The sequence below is a fragment of the Mustela erminea genome, chromosome 9 (assembly GCF_009829155.1).
Source record: "Mustela erminea isolate mMusErm1 chromosome 9, mMusErm1.Pri, whole genome shotgun sequence".
Classification (NCBI taxonomy): Eukaryota; Metazoa; Chordata; class Mammalia; order Carnivora; family Mustelidae; genus Mustela; species Mustela erminea.
Genome location: NC_045622.1, coordinates 50,218,408 through 50,234,075, shown reverse-complemented (window position 1 = coordinate 50,234,075; position 15,668 = coordinate 50,218,408). Strand labels below are relative to the sequence as shown.

Here is a 15,668-nt window from a genome sequence, read left to right as displayed (position 1 = left end):
ACCCTAATCCTGGACTTCCCATCCTCTGGAACTGTGAGAAATAAATTTCTGTTGTTCATAAACTACCCATCCATGCTATTTTGTCAGAGTAGCCTAAATAAAATAAGACAGTATGTTTAATGCATAATCTCATTTAACTTCCCCAAAATTTGAAGATAGATGCAGTAAAGCCCTATGAGAAAATGCCCGATGATAATAACTTCATATATATGATACATAATATGTAATACACATACATAGCAATATGTAATATATATAAACATACTGATAAACATCATACTAATCAGAATTTCACCTGTATTATAATTCATATAAAATTAGGTCTCATCCTCTGCCTACCCTTATTTTCAGATAGACACAGAGACTGGATAGAATTTTTATTTCATGCACATGAAGGTAGGGCTGGTCAAAAAAAAAAAAAAAAGTCAGTCAACCCTGTGTGGAAATCAGGGACTCTAAAGATGGATCCCTGAATTTCTAATATTCTCTTGGCTCAATAGGTTGAGAAAAGACAGGCCACATAAAATTGTAGGAAGTCCCAGTAGCCACATGATGCTGAATATCCCCCATTAATATTTACACTGGCACAGACGACTACCAAGAGAGGGCGCCAAATCAACAGTCAGAAACTGGATGGGTTTAGAAGGCCCAGGCGGACTCTTTAAACTTCTGGCCAGCAGGCTGTAAAGACTCACTCCAGTTATTTCATTAACGCAGCTCCTTGGTTTATATGATTGAATTTTTATGAACCACTTATCCTGCTATGGCAGGACTCACTGTACTATAGCTTGGTATTATACAGAAGGAAAGTGAGGTTTAGACAAGGAAGCTTGTTTTGTCTTAAGAGCAGTAGGGGGTAGAGGTGGAATACCAACCTGGATGAGCCTCCTTTCAACACGCACTTTTGTCACTACTGTAACCATGACTCCTAAACATGACCAGGGCTAAGCATGTCCTGTGGGTCTGACATTGTGCTACACATTTTATATTCACCATGCCACTCGATCCATATGACCATCCAATGTAATTGGAGAGTATTTCCCTATTTTACAGATGGCGGGACTGACGTTTCTGGGGTTGAGCAACTAGTCTAAGAATTCACAGCTGGTCAATGTCAGAGATAGGACTCAAAGTTAGGTATCTCTAGATGATTCCAAAGTTGTCAGGAAAAAACTAGAGTTGGGCTAGATAAAAGAGTTAGTTATTTTAGGGGCAGAACAAAAATGATGCCCCTTGCAAAAAAACCATTAAGAGAGACGGAAAGGTAACTGAATGTAACTTCCTCCACTTACACCTCAAACGGGCAGGAGGGAAGAACTGGAGGTATGTAGGTGTTGACAGCAGATGATTTCAGCCCACATTTGGGGCACAGAGTTGGCACACAGGAAGGTAACCCTCTGGACCCTAAAATCAGAGAGACCCTGGATATTTAGACCAGTTAGACGAAGCCCAGACACAGGAAAAACACTAAATTCCTCATAGCAGATAGTAGCCTACAACACAGAACACAATACAACAGATACATAAGCTAAAAGTGTCTCCTAGGAAAGAGATGGTACAGGGAATGGATTTGTGTAGCCTTCCTATTTCAAACTGGAAATGTAAAAAAATGTCATTGATATTCTCTTTATTGAGTTTACCATTTTTCTTGATCTTATTAAATATGAAAAAAATTTTAAATGCTTTCTGAGGGGTGCCATAACTTCAGTCCCCGAAACATTATTTTTTCTTGTCCTGACTTAAGATCGTAACCCTTCTTAAGACAAGAAGACAAGCATGGCCACAGTTATTTCCAAGGATCTAACCCTACAGTTAGGGATAAGCTGCTGCCCTTGTACCTGCTTTGACCAAGAAATATGCCCCGAAGTGTTTTGAATGCTGTGTAGTCTCCAGGAGCCTGAAGGGAGGTGGGGTCTTAAACACAGCTCACGGAAGCCGGACCAGCATCCCTGCTACGCCCTGTCAAGCTGCATCCATCAAATTAGGTTAAGAGTTAAGATGTTACATGATGTGACCAATGGGATCAGAAGCAATAACACAAGCTGTCAGCCAGTGCTTTCCTGCTATTCTGGGGAAAAGAGACTGTATGCCGGAGTGCTGAGGAGGTAAGAGGGGCATGTGTTTGGAGGAGTGGGGGGAGACCTCTTTGGTTCCTTATTTATAAAAGTGGTGCCTGGTGGGGAGGGGGTGGTAAATCAGTAGTAAATCAGTGTTCCCTAGACTGATGTTCGGGTTTTGCTACAATACCAAACACCTTTTTTTACAGGAAAAGAGTTGCAAAAACTTGGCATGTAGCATTTCAGGCGCTAGATGGTCCCCTGGGAGCAAGGTCACAAAGAGAGATTTGTGAGGCTTTCTGTTTCAAAAGGATGAGGAGGGCCAGCTCAGCCAATCCTGTACTCACACAGGGCCTGGGAATGCAACTGAAGTTTGAGGACACCTGGTGCCAGCTCGGAGGTGACTGAACCGTGGCTTCTGTTTGAGGGCACTGGGGCCACAGGGCTCGCCTCAGCTCTGTGCTGATGTATACCCTGACGCCGGCAGACAGGAAACAGATGCAGCTCAGCTCCTGTAGGAACCATGTGGATGCCATCCTTGAAATGTGTCCCCTGAGACTGACCTACAGACATACTACCTTGCAGATATTCCAGTGGCAGAAAATTCCAATAGGAAGAGATCTTCACAGAGAGCGTATCCCACTTAATGTACCCTGAGGGATGGGATAAGCTCCAAGTCTGCAACAGGTCCCCGGTAGAAAATTTCCAACCAGTCAATGCTTCTGCTATGGGTTCTTGCCCGCTTGTTTGACTTGAAGTCTGCTGACACTCACTGACCTAATGGCCACAGACGTAAACTAAACACTTGATTTTGTCTGATTGGATCATCCTGGGTTCTCCTCATTTATTCAAGACCTGATGCAAACCAGTTCCTCTGAAACTGCAGAGGTAATTTAGTGTGGCCACTGGGAAGATCGGTTCTGAGGCCATACACCACCTCTGCTGCTTTCTAGTTCTATGGCTTGAAAAATTACCTGAACTCTCCGTGCTTTAGTTTATGCACCTGCAAGATAGGGATGATATTAATACCATTCTCATTTTAATGAGCTATTACATATAAATACTGAACAGTGCCTAGCACGTACATAGTCAGTGCTCCATAGAAATTAGCTATTTTATTTCTGACTCTTGGCTTTGCCTCTTCTGTCTTCTTAAAGGGAAGTCTGCCCTTCAGACTTAAGGGTTTGTATTTGGTTTATGTTGCTTGACACCTGGCCACTTCTCAAGGACTTTGGATTACAGCTTGATGGTTTGGATACTCAGATAAAATTTCTCTCTTTACAGCTAATTTCTGGAAACCTGATTTCTGGCATCAGCCTTCCAGGCAATCTGGTTCCCTGAATTCAGACATGGCTTTTACCAGCCAAATGTCTGTGGTAGAGAACCCTTATTCATGCCCATTAGTTTGAAGGCTTCTTGACATCTTGGCTCCTTCCTCCCAGAAATTGGTCTTTGAGATTCAACATATCAACCTGCGGAAAGTCCACAGGGATACACCAGGGACTCAATAAATATTTCTGACCACCTCTCCAGTCCCTTTTCTAGGCCCAGCTAACTGGTCTTGTAGTATTTTTAGCCTCTAATTCGTAAGAGTGGTGTCAGGTCATCAATTTGCCCTCTGGCTAAGGACAGTTTCTCAGAAGAGGGGGTCACCTGGGGTGCATCCTGGGCCACTCCCTGAGCTGGCATTTACTTGAGCATACCATGTGTCTCAGTGGGATTGGGTGACCTGAAGCCTATCACATCCCAAGCCTTACCTCTCTGTTTGGCAAACCTGGGCAAATATACCTTCTTGCATCTGAGAACTCTTAAGAAGTGCTTTAGAAAGAGGTTCTGGGAAACACAATCAATAATAACAAATATTATACCCATGTATTGCAGTCACACATGGAAACTATGATCCTGAACAGTGGTTCTGTACATCATCCAGGTGGCAGAACACCTGGAAATCACACAACGCCATGATCGTTACACAGGCCTAGTACAAAAGACACAGTTAATCCCAATATCTGAAGTAGGTATGACTTTTATGAGCAGAAAATATGACTAGATTGCTGTGTATAAATGCAATGGAAAACCAGAGCAAGGTAATTCAAATCTATAAAAAAATACATCATGACTTAAGCACAATCACCTATTTCTGAATCTTTCCACTAACATTATTTGCAGCTTTTTCATTAATTTGGTCACTGGCAGGTGCACATGGAATGACCAGTAAGAGCAGGGTCCCAAAGGTTCAAAAGAGAACGGGGTTAAAGTGAGAAAATCTTATCCATTAACTTTTTTTTTCTAAATCTATTATTTGATTTTTACAGAGGTATATACACACACACACACACACACACACACACACACACACACATATATTGCTTTACTCAGATCTTTATTTTCAACAAATTAGACTTATTTTCACCCTTAAAACTAAAAATTAACAGGTTAAAACCTCTATCACTACATGGTTACTTCCCTGCATGGATGAAACTCATATTTTTAGTCCTGAAGTAATTAATTTTAGTCCTGAAGTAATTTAACTGTTCCCGTCCTTATGAGAGGATGCCACCATAACAGAATAACTTTTTTCCTTTCCTCCTTCCTTCCTCCCTCCCTTCATCTCTCCCTCTCTTCCTTCCTTCTTTCCTCGCTCCCTCCTTCTCTTTCTTTCTTTCTTTCTTGTTTTACGGAGGAATATTTTAGACAAGTGGAGAAACGGCAGTATTTGCAATCTGAGATTGCTCCAAGTCATGAGAAGGTTGGATTGAGGGAGGGGAGGTGGATAATAACAACTTTTCTTTTAGGAACTATTAATTCCCTGACTCATTCCTCTCTCTTGTGTTTCTACACAGGTCTCTCCTATGTGAGGCTATTCTAATCCTTTGGGGTGGATAAATCAAGGGTTTTATCAAAGTTACTGGCAACTCTCAGACTCTTGACATCTGAGCTGTAGAAAAGGACATTCCATTGTTCCTTCTTTGCTTTTACAAAGATTCCTAGCACATCTTCTTAAAGCTAGACCTATGGGGTCATTTTTATCTCACTCCCTGGACCCTTCTCTCAAGTATCCTTTGAGGTTCTTTCTTAAGTACCACTCCCTTTCCTTAGGTTGTCCCTTTTGTTGCTCCTTAAAGAGTTGTAGCTTGCCTTTTATTCTTCGTGGTCCATGTTTCTGTTTTCCTAGTTAATGGAAACTGGAATTAGACTAGGCCAAACAGGTTTCAGTCATGTTCCCACATAAGAACCCAGGAAATTTTGCTACACTAATGTTCCTAAGGTGCATTGCAATGCATGGGGAATCAGTGACCAATCGTCTGTCTGATCAGATCCGAAAACCAGCATGCCACAAAATGGGAAATTTTCTACAAACATCTGGATATTCCAAGAGCCCCTTCCCAGGAAAGAGGCCCAGGACTATTTTCTTTCACTTTGTCATGTATAAACCATGTAGATTTGTTACCCTGACCACAATTTATTGGACCACGTATTTGTACAAGAGCTATGGACAAAGAGCTGTGTTTTGGACTTAAGAGAGTCCAGGGACCTACAGGATGTTTCACACAAGACTCTTTCCACTGGAATGTCCTATATAATGGGTAATGACAAAGCACCCCAATCCGAAATAATGGAGGTGTAGTGCATTTCAGCATGCCACAGAAGCTACTAGACAGACAGAAGCAGAGGCATGTGTAAAAACTGGACTGGAGGGCAGGGCTCGTCTCTCTCTGAGTTGCAAGTGTGGAAGACTGGCTCCAGTCAGAGGTGGTTCTCGGCACTTACAAAGGTACGGCAGGATGAAAACATTCTGGGTTATACCTCTGGGTCACTTTTATATGCTGAATATTCTTCCTCTTCATAATGCCTGCCTATGTTATTGCTCAGAGTTTTCTCTGTTTCCTTAGTCTTCCAAGTTCTTTTAAAATAATTTCCTATCAGCTGAGGTAACTTAAGTATTCCTCTCTTCTTGGCACCCTGAAAAAGTCACCATCACCGGGATATGCCACACAATTTCCTTTGGAATTTTCCCTCTTAGATATGAGCTATGGTTGAAATCAAAGACTAAAATATGAAAAAGCGACTATCCAATAATCCTTATGGGTTTCTGTTAAAATACGATATTGTATTTTCACACATACACTGCTAAATGTTGATCATTCCAAGCTACAGAGATAACAGACTGGGAAATGTTAAAACACAAAAAAGACTAATGTAGGTAGAACTTCTGATAGCTGATGTGGGGACCTATTTGGAACCCCAGAGTCGGCATAAAGATTATTTTAAGCTGAAGACATTTGAGATTCAGCAGATGCAAAACAAAACAAAACAAAACAAAAACAAAAGCCATCCTTCTTGGATCCTCCCTTATTTGACTAAAGGCAGAAATTTCTGAGAAATGAGGACAGCCATGAACTCCCTCCTCAGGGTGGGTAACCTCTCAGAAGAGAGACCAAAAGTAAATCTACTGTTAAATCCCTTCTCCTGGGAAGTTTTAGGGCCCTGAAGAAGATGGAAAGACCATTCATTCTTGTATAGATGAGCATTATCACAAACTTTCTTATCTTCTGTTTGTTCTCCCCAAAAAACCGTTTGTCTTTCCTACAGAAACCGATTTGTTCTTCCCATAGGAGCTTCTCCTTCCCACTCTCTTTCCCATACTAGATTAGGTAAACAAGTCCCAAACTATAAACCAGTCTTTTCAATCACTCATCACTGAGTATGCCCATGTGTATGTGGTTTGCATATATAAGTAAAATTTTTCTCCTGTTAATCTGTCTTTTGACAATTTAATCCCTAAACTCCAGGTACTAAACTGAGGGTAGAGGAAAAGTTCTTCCTCCTACCCAATAAACAATATACTTAAGCTTACTTAAATATTGTTCTTCTCATTTTTAATTGAAGTCTATTTCAGTCAACTTAAACAAAGGTAATTTGATCTGCAAGAATTTTTGAATTGCTAGACCTTCCCTTTGCATTACAAATAAAGGCTCAGTCCTCTCCTTTGGACTACTCCAAAGATTAAAACAACAACAACAAAAACAAGCACAAAAACAAAAACAAAAAAATAGAAGGAAGAGAACCAATCCAGTCAAGCCGAAAGATCTACACATTTAAGGCCAATCCCCTCTACCAATGGAAGTCTGTTGAGAATGCCACTTTCTAATCCACAGGGTTTTGCTCAAACTGAAGAGTAAAGGAAGATAACACCCCAGTGACTGCTCCTCCCCTTCCCCCTTGTCCACAGACATGTTTCTGCAAATCACAAACCTTTGAGCAAATAATAATAAATTTAGTCACATATAAATTTTAATTAATATATGTTTTGTTTTACCTTAGTTAGGCATTCCCATCAGTGTCCAAGAAGAAGACTGTAACTGAAGCTTTCTTGTGAGTTCCAGTACTGTTTATCCTGGGTATAAGAAAACACAGAAAAACATGTAAACTCAGAGACTGCTTACTTTTAAATCTGGTGATCCACAGTTTACAGAAGGGACTAAGGGATGGGAAAATGAACAAGGGTTCTTCGTGGAAATGATACAGGACAGCTAGCTGCAGTAGGCTGCCTAAAAACCCAAAACAAACAAAACAAAACAACACAACAACAACAAAGTAAGCACTAAAAGACAGTTTTCTTAGATCTTTTTAAAAAATGATTCCTGGGAATGTAGGTGGGCAGGGACTATATGTTGTGAGGGAGAGGAAAGAGGTTTTTGTGTCAGAAATGCCTTGGCCAAATGATTTAATTGCTCAGACTTTTGTTTTCCCTATTTGTAAAATGAGGGCCTGTGCCAAGGATTAAGTAGAAGACAGGAAAGCTCTCCCCACAGTGCCTTAGGCAGCGGGTACTGCCTGTGTATTAGTGCTTCCTTCTGCGGTCCCCTCCCCCAGCCTTTGCTTCTCTTGTAATTACTTCTAACACCTTTTCACAGTGTTAGCTCCATGGCATTTAACTAAAACAAAACAAAACAAAAAACCAAACAGGATATCTCAGTGACTTCCAAACAGCTACTTTAAAAATTGAAAAGAGAGAGAGAGAGAGATGACACTCAACTTCATATATAGTAAGGACAGCTAAATGCACTGAATGCTTCCCATAGGCTAAGCTCTGTACTAGTAATTTTATATCAGTCATCTCTTTAGCCTTTAAAACAAACAGATTAGAAACTGTGGTATGAGAAAATGGGGGCATGGAGCAGTGACACCCCTTTGTGCAGCCTGCACAGCCCTCCGGAGGCCAAGCTGGGACCTGAGTCTACCTCGTTCACCTCTACGCACCCTCTTCACCACCTCCTCACTTGGGTTCCACCATAACCTGCACCACTGGACTGCCATGCACCCCAAAAGATGCCATGCGCTCAATGCCATTATTGTCTTCCCCCTTCCTGCCCTCCCTCTCTCCTTTCCTTCTTTCCACGTTTATTTATTTATTTATTTATTTATTTATTTATTTATTTATTTTAAGATCATTTATTTATTTATTTGACAGAGAGAGATCACAAGCAGGCAGAGAGGCAGGCAGAGAGAGAGAGGGGAAGCAGGATCCCTGCTGAACAGAGAGCCTGATGCAGGGCTCCATCCTAGGACCCTTGGATCATGACCTGAAGACAGAGGCTTTAACCCACTGAGTCACCCAGGAGCCCCTCAACGTTTATTTTTATCTAAATTTAATCACTGTTTTGTTTACTTTGTTCCTCTGTTTTGCTCTGACAGACTAGGGCGGAACACTGATAACTCTAAGATAACTGGGCTCCCCCTCTTGCACTCAGCCTTTTCTTAGCTGTGTCATCTCAGATGGGTCACTTAACTTTTTTGAACCTTGGGGTTTTCTCCTCCACAAAACTAATGCATCAGGCTAGATGATGCCAAGAGGCCCTTTCCAGTTTACAGGTCCTATGACTGGCTACTTTGTGAGCAGTTTCAGATCATTCTAGCATCAAGATCTTCATGGTACCTAACAGTTGTGGACTCTAACAGGTTTTCTTGCTTTAGCTTAATAAGCTCAAATTCCCTACTTCTGGGAGGAGTCCTTTATATTTATATATACTCTTTAAAGAGCTTGCAAACGAGGATACTGATGTTCAAAGAGGTTAGGTCACTTACAGAAGTGGTAGAGACAAGATTTGAATCCAAGGGTTTGTGTGTCCCTCATGTCCTTTGCAATAGCCCAAGCCTACCAGAAAGTACTATACGGAAAAGTTAAATGACCCAATTTAGTCTCATTTGTGATATGTGACTTAAAATTTAGGGCAGTAATGATAACAATAACTGGCATGCATTGTGAGACGATGATGATGAAGATGATGACCTCCTCACTAGTCCTTCCCATCATAGTAAGTGCCATCCTCTTTTGAAAGATGAGAAAACAGAGGCACAAGGACTAACATTACTTGCCCAAGACACAGGGCTAGTAAGTAGAGGATCTAGGATTTTTTTTTTTCTATTTTTAAATCATGGTTAATTGTTTTAGCTAAATTACTAGCTCAGGTCATGATTTATTATGCTCACTGGCACGTGGCTGTTATGATGCATTTACAAGTTAATAAGCAGCAGTTGTGAATATGGGACAAAAGATTTGCAGGTTGGTGTGAGGGTAACCACAAAGACAGGCACTTAGTTGTTTAGTAATTCACACACTCCAGTAAAGGAGAAGGATTTCTGTAGGATTCAGAAGGATTTGCCAGAGACTGTTGAGAACCTGCCTCCTGAACCGTTTCCCCATTAAAATTGCCAGCTATTGCCATTCTGTCTGGGAACCAGGAAAGAAATGACAAAGTGAATTTCAGGGGACACTGTTTGTCAGTGAGGTGTGCAGTGTGTCCTTCACACTTAGGAAGTCAGGCCTACGTGCTGTCTATCTCGGGCAGAGGGAACCTGAGCTCCAAGGAGAAAGGAGGTAAAGCAAACAGCCGATGAAGAAGCTCTATTTATCTAGCTGGGTCCAGATTTACTGAGAAAATGCCTTCCAGATGCATTCCAAACACGGTGGCATGATTAGGATGGAGAAAACAGTCAAGTTTATTTGGCTTCTGTGGGGGATTTGTTTGTATATTCTAATTGCATCATCGTTTAGCTTTATTTCATCTGGAACCTGACTGCCAAATGAGCGTATTGATTACCTGTCATGGATGCATATTTCTCAATTAACAGCCATCAAGGCTTATAAAATCTCAACTACGTCAAGACCCACAAGCAGAGTTTAGTACAACTGTGAGTAGTCACGCTAGTCGCTTTTCACGGTGCATCTGCCACGACGCTGATACCTACCTGTCACATAAGCTGGTTTAAGTCTCACCCCCTCCTTTAAACTATATAGCATCATCTTTCTATCTTTTACGTGAGGAGACAGAGGCTCAAGGAAATTAAAAACCTTGCCTCAGGCAGCACAATCACTAAGTGGTGGATTTGAACTGTATACATAACAATTCAAATTCCACAGGGCTTTTGGCACACACAGGCAGGGCAGTGTGCTGGTGATGCCACACCACTTGGCTGTAAGTCCAGTTCTGTCACTTGCTACTTCCACGGTCTTGAGCAAGTTTCTGAACATCTCTGTGTCTCAGCTTTCTCATTTGTAGAGCCAAGGAAATCACAGTCCAGAGATGGTTAGGATTAAATGGACTACCCCATTTATGTCTGAGATAAGGAGGCACTGTTATTTTACATCCTCTGGATGCTGTGAGAAACAAACTATAAATCTTTGACCTTCAGCAACTTGCTGGAGGCACTTTGTACTTCCAAAGACTTTGCAACAATTCAATTTTCTTCACAGCAGCCTAGTGCTTCAGGTCAGACGACCGCTCTCCCCTCTAAGACCGACCCGTGGGGACTCACTATGCCAGAATATTTTCAGTCCACACAATTCATGATCCTACTTATCACATCTGAGGACACACACAATACTCTTATTGGCTTATCTATCCACGTGCTTTGGATACCTTAGGTTGACCCCTTTCTACAACAACCTCACAACTTGGTGCTATTAGCTCCACTTCACAGGTGAAGGTGAGATGGGCCATAAAATTAAGATAATTTGCCTAAATTCATGTGTGTGGTATGCAGCAAGATAAGATTTGAAGACAAATCTGAATGGATCCTAAATTTGTGTCTTTACCTCCAAACCTTGACACTTAAGCAGTGATAATTTCTCCTTGTACTCATGGTGAACTTCTATTCCTCCTCCTACTCAGTAATGATTTCTCCTTGTACCCATGGTGAACTTCTACAACCTCCATGAGATTCATTGCCTCCCTGATTTTGATCCACTGAACACATATTTTACAGAGCACTTTCTATGTTCTGCTCTACTGGATGCTGTGTGAACAGGGATAAACACAAATGTGGTCTCTGCATGAAGCTCACAGCCTTTGGGGGTGGTATACAATTACACACTCGATATGTCCTAAGAAGAAAATGATGGAAGATTCTAGAATGGGGGGGTGGGGAAGGAAAGAAAAGGAGGGTAACAGGCCAATAGATGGCTTCAGGCTCCCTGAGGAAATGACATTTCAGCTGAGATGGCAATGAGAAAGAGGAAACATGTGGAGAGAAAGGGATTTCTGGCAGAGGAGGAGCATGTAAGCAGATCCTACGACAAAACAAGAGCACACCCATGGGAGAGAATGAGGGAGAAGGGTGGAGACGGGTAGGAATTAGGGCAAGAGGCTGGGGCCACATCACTTGGGGACCCCATGGGCCATCATAAGGTATTGACTTCCAACTCCCACAGTGCCTTGTGCAGCCCTTGCTGGGAGACAAGTTGTTATCACATTGCATTGTCATCATGTGCTTTTGTGTCTACTTCCCATCTAGTCCATGAGCTTCATCGGAGCCCAAGATACCATTTGGGCCAAAGCAGGCATTCAGCAAATGAACAAACGAATGAACAAACTGCGTCTGCTAGTGCTGCAATCTTGTAAGATTCTTACTGAAAGAGAGAATAATCGAGCTGGAGTAAAACGTGAAAGGTGTGCTTTTGTTCCTGGCTAAGAATCAAATCAACCAAATGTCTTTATATATATATATTTAGATTTATGTAAAGGTAGGTAGGCATTATATATTAATAATCCCATGGCATCACCAGCACCAACATTAATCACTCAACACTGGATTCAGCGCTTCCTATGCAACCTATTTAGCTTTTGTGAAGATAAATATGAAGTAGTTATTGTTAATCCCCATTTAGAGAGAAAACAACAACATAATAACACATAATAACAACAATAACAAAACTAGAGCAGAGTTTCAATAAATTACCCAGGGTAAAAAAAGAGTACTTGTGGCACCCCAGTTTGTACCCAGACATTTTGTTCAAACAGTCTATACACTTGGCCACTTTATGATAATATCTCTCAGGATACTTATCTGTGGAATTTTTCAAAGTTTAAGAATATAAAATGTAATGTATAAAATAGTAGTCATTGACAGGAAACCAGTAATGGGAGATATAAAAAATAGAAACAATGCATTTGTAACAATAGTGAGTGGTTACTAAAAAGATAAAATTTGATAGAATCTCACTGATAATGACTAGAAAACAACACAGAAAAAGGAAAGCACACCATGCATTAGATCTGTGCATTAGTTTTAACTTCTTTATTTTTATTATGTTGCTTGTATGTCACATAAAAACTAGCAGGAAAAGGAAAGCAATGGGAGGGTACAATTTCCTAGGCATGGCAGACCAGGAGACTGGGTAAACAAGTCAATATTTACATTCTTTACACTTTTTCTCTTACTAGTCCCAGTTGACTATGTCTGGAAGGTTTTCTTTCTCTCCTTGCTGTCTGAATAACTCCTAATCATTCTTCCAACACCTAGATCAAATTCCTCTCAGTCTCGGAAGCCCTACCTGACCTTCCAGGTTCCCACCAGACCATCCATTTTTTTCTTATAGTTTATAAAACGTTATAGTATAACTTTTTCTGATTTATCAAATGCAGAAACCAAGCCCTACATCTAGTAGGCAGTTCATGTCATTGCTGAGTAAGCAAATGAATTAATTTTGCTCAATCATCTCTTTCAATGCAAATGCTGTAGGCAGTGAGCAAAGGGAAATTATTCAAGTGTGCCAGACACTGATCTGGACACTTGGTTTGAATTACTACATTTAGTATTCACAAAAGAGTTACTGAATGTGTATCTCTATCCCCATTTTATAGATGGGGAAACAGCCTCAAGGAAGATAAACTGTTCACATTAGTGAGAATTAATTTCACATTCTTGGAGATAGGACAAGTCATGGAAAACACAAAGTGCTGGAGTCTTGGAGAGAGATTAAAAAAAAAAATAATAATAATAATATATATCTATAGAATATATATATATATATGTATATCCTATTATAATAGGATGCTCAGTAGCATTCCAAATGCTTAGTAGTTTATATATATATAGTGTAGAGATATATATATATATAATTATTATTATTTTTAATCTCTCCCCAAGACTCCAGCACTTTGAGTTTTCCATGACTTGTCCTATCTCCCTCAAGAATGCAAAATTAATTCTCTCTTAGTAGCATTTGGAATGAAAGTGAGGTGAAGTCTCTGGTCCCATGGCCGCAGGCTGCTCTGAGGCAGGTGAGCACAGAGTTTAAAAGCAGGATTGCTGGAACCAGCCTGCCTTGGTTTGAATCCTGCCTCTACTACTACCTACCCATGTGACCCTGGGCAAATTGCTTAACCTTTTTGAGATTCAGTTTACCCATTTGTAAAGTGGGGATGATAATGGTAGCATTTACCTTCCAAGGATATTCTGAGGATTAAATGAGGTAACATATGTGATGTTAGTCATCCTCCGGCACTTAGGAAGTCCAACAGTGTGAATGGACTATTGTTTTCCAATGCTTTCATCAGAAACAAAGGAAAAGATAGTTGCATGTTAAATAATGTGTCTCCTTGTCAGACACAGACAAATGAATGCATTGTTTATTGTAAACAAAACAAAACAAAACAAAACAAAACACAACACTTTGTTGACATGACATGAAAGCTACTGTTTGTTGAATGACAGAAAAGCTACCAGTGAGGTAGCACTCACTCTACAGGGCACCATGCCAAGGTTGGCTGCACCACCTTGGTGATCCTCACAAGACCACTAGGAGGTAGGGTTCTTTTAAACTTTTTTTTTTTTTAAATATATACTGTTCATTTTACACTGAGTAAAATAAGGGCCAGAGAATTAATACGGCTTGACTGTGGTCACAAACTATGTGTACGAGCCAGGATCCAAACCCAAATTTGTCTTGTGTCAAAACTTGTGTCCACATCCTCATACTGGGCTTCCCCCCCAGGTCCATTTCTTCTTCCTCCAGAGACTTTGTCAGCTGCTGCATTTTCCTGACTATGAATAATGCCCTCTAACAACCAAAGGCAGGAGAAGAGGGAGCTAATTTATTCTGTATTGTTCCAGAGGAGGGCACAGAGAACACAGCATAAAAGCAAGGAACTTTGGTCCGACATTAGAAAAGATCTTTAGTGATAATGAGGCACCTGTGGAAGAAGGGAATCATCACTGGATTTCGGAGCCAGAGAGGTGTTGAATTTCCTCTGCATTTCTTACCAGCTAGGGCAACAAATAAACACGCATTCTCCAATCCTCAGTTTTCTCATCTGCATAGCTAATATAAGAATTCTTAATTCAACTGGTTGTTTGGAGAATAAGATTAGATTATAGACACAAAATGCTGAGAGTCGACTGTCTGTTTGCTCCTTCCATTTACCCAACCTTTTAAGCAATTAGAGCTGTTCAATAATGCAGTGGAAGTATTTATCCCTTTCCCCATTCCCCACCACTGGAAGTACACACGCAGTGGAGTGGCAAATGATAGGACCCTGTACTGCCAACCCAAACCTCACCATACAGAAGAACTTCAAGGATCCTCCAGACCTAAGCTGCTATGGAATTAGGAAGGACAGATAATGTGGTAGATGATTAAACAAAGATTCAAGATAACCTCAACAATTTGAGCAGGGAGTTAAAGTTAAGGCAATGAAATTGAACAGGGTAAGTATCAAAAAATATTCGCATTTAAATTAGAAATAAACAAGAGCAATAACAACATATCTTGCTTGCAGAGAATGGCAGAGATATGATTTGGCCATGGTGCAAATGAAAACATGCAAGGTTTTTTTCCTTTTGTTTTGTTTTGTTTTGTTTTATCAATCACCAGCTTAAAATGTGACTTGATTTCTAAAACAAATCTAAATTCCATTTTTAGAGATTCCAGATCTAGGCCAGGGAACTAATTGTCCCACTATATTGTGCATACCTTACTGGGGGGAAATTTACTTCTGAAGTCAGCATATAAGTGAAAAATTTCATATTATCAAAACTAACTTTGAAAAATCCTTATTTTACATGAACTTTTTCAGTATACATGATTTAGGGTATACAACCCTGTTTGGTAGCGCTTATGCACAACAGAATTTAAGTCCTGCAGGGCTAAATTCTGCCCACAATAAAAGTCCAACCATTTTATCTTTTAAAAATTAAGCAAATTTCTAATAGTGAATGGGCACTGAAGAATTGTGAAGTGTTCCTTCTTGTCTTCAAGGTTTACTTAATTTAAAAAAAATCATTAAGTTTTTATAACTTATAGATTGAATACAGATTAAATGAGAT

The 15,668-nt window shown here is 40.4% G+C and overlaps 1 long non-coding RNA gene across 1 annotated transcript in view; it reads right to left on the bottom strand.

Annotated features, from left to right (window-relative positions):
- LOC116599148 overlaps positions 1 to 15,668 on the bottom strand; it is an 855,651-nt gene that overhangs the window by 630,928 nt on the left and 209,055 nt on the right. Inside the window, exon 2 of the long non-coding RNA XR_004289259.1 lies at positions 7,378 to 7,455. This is a non-coding gene — a long non-coding RNA (uncharacterized LOC116599148). The remainder of the gene's footprint in view (positions 1 to 7,377; positions 7,456 to 15,668) is intronic.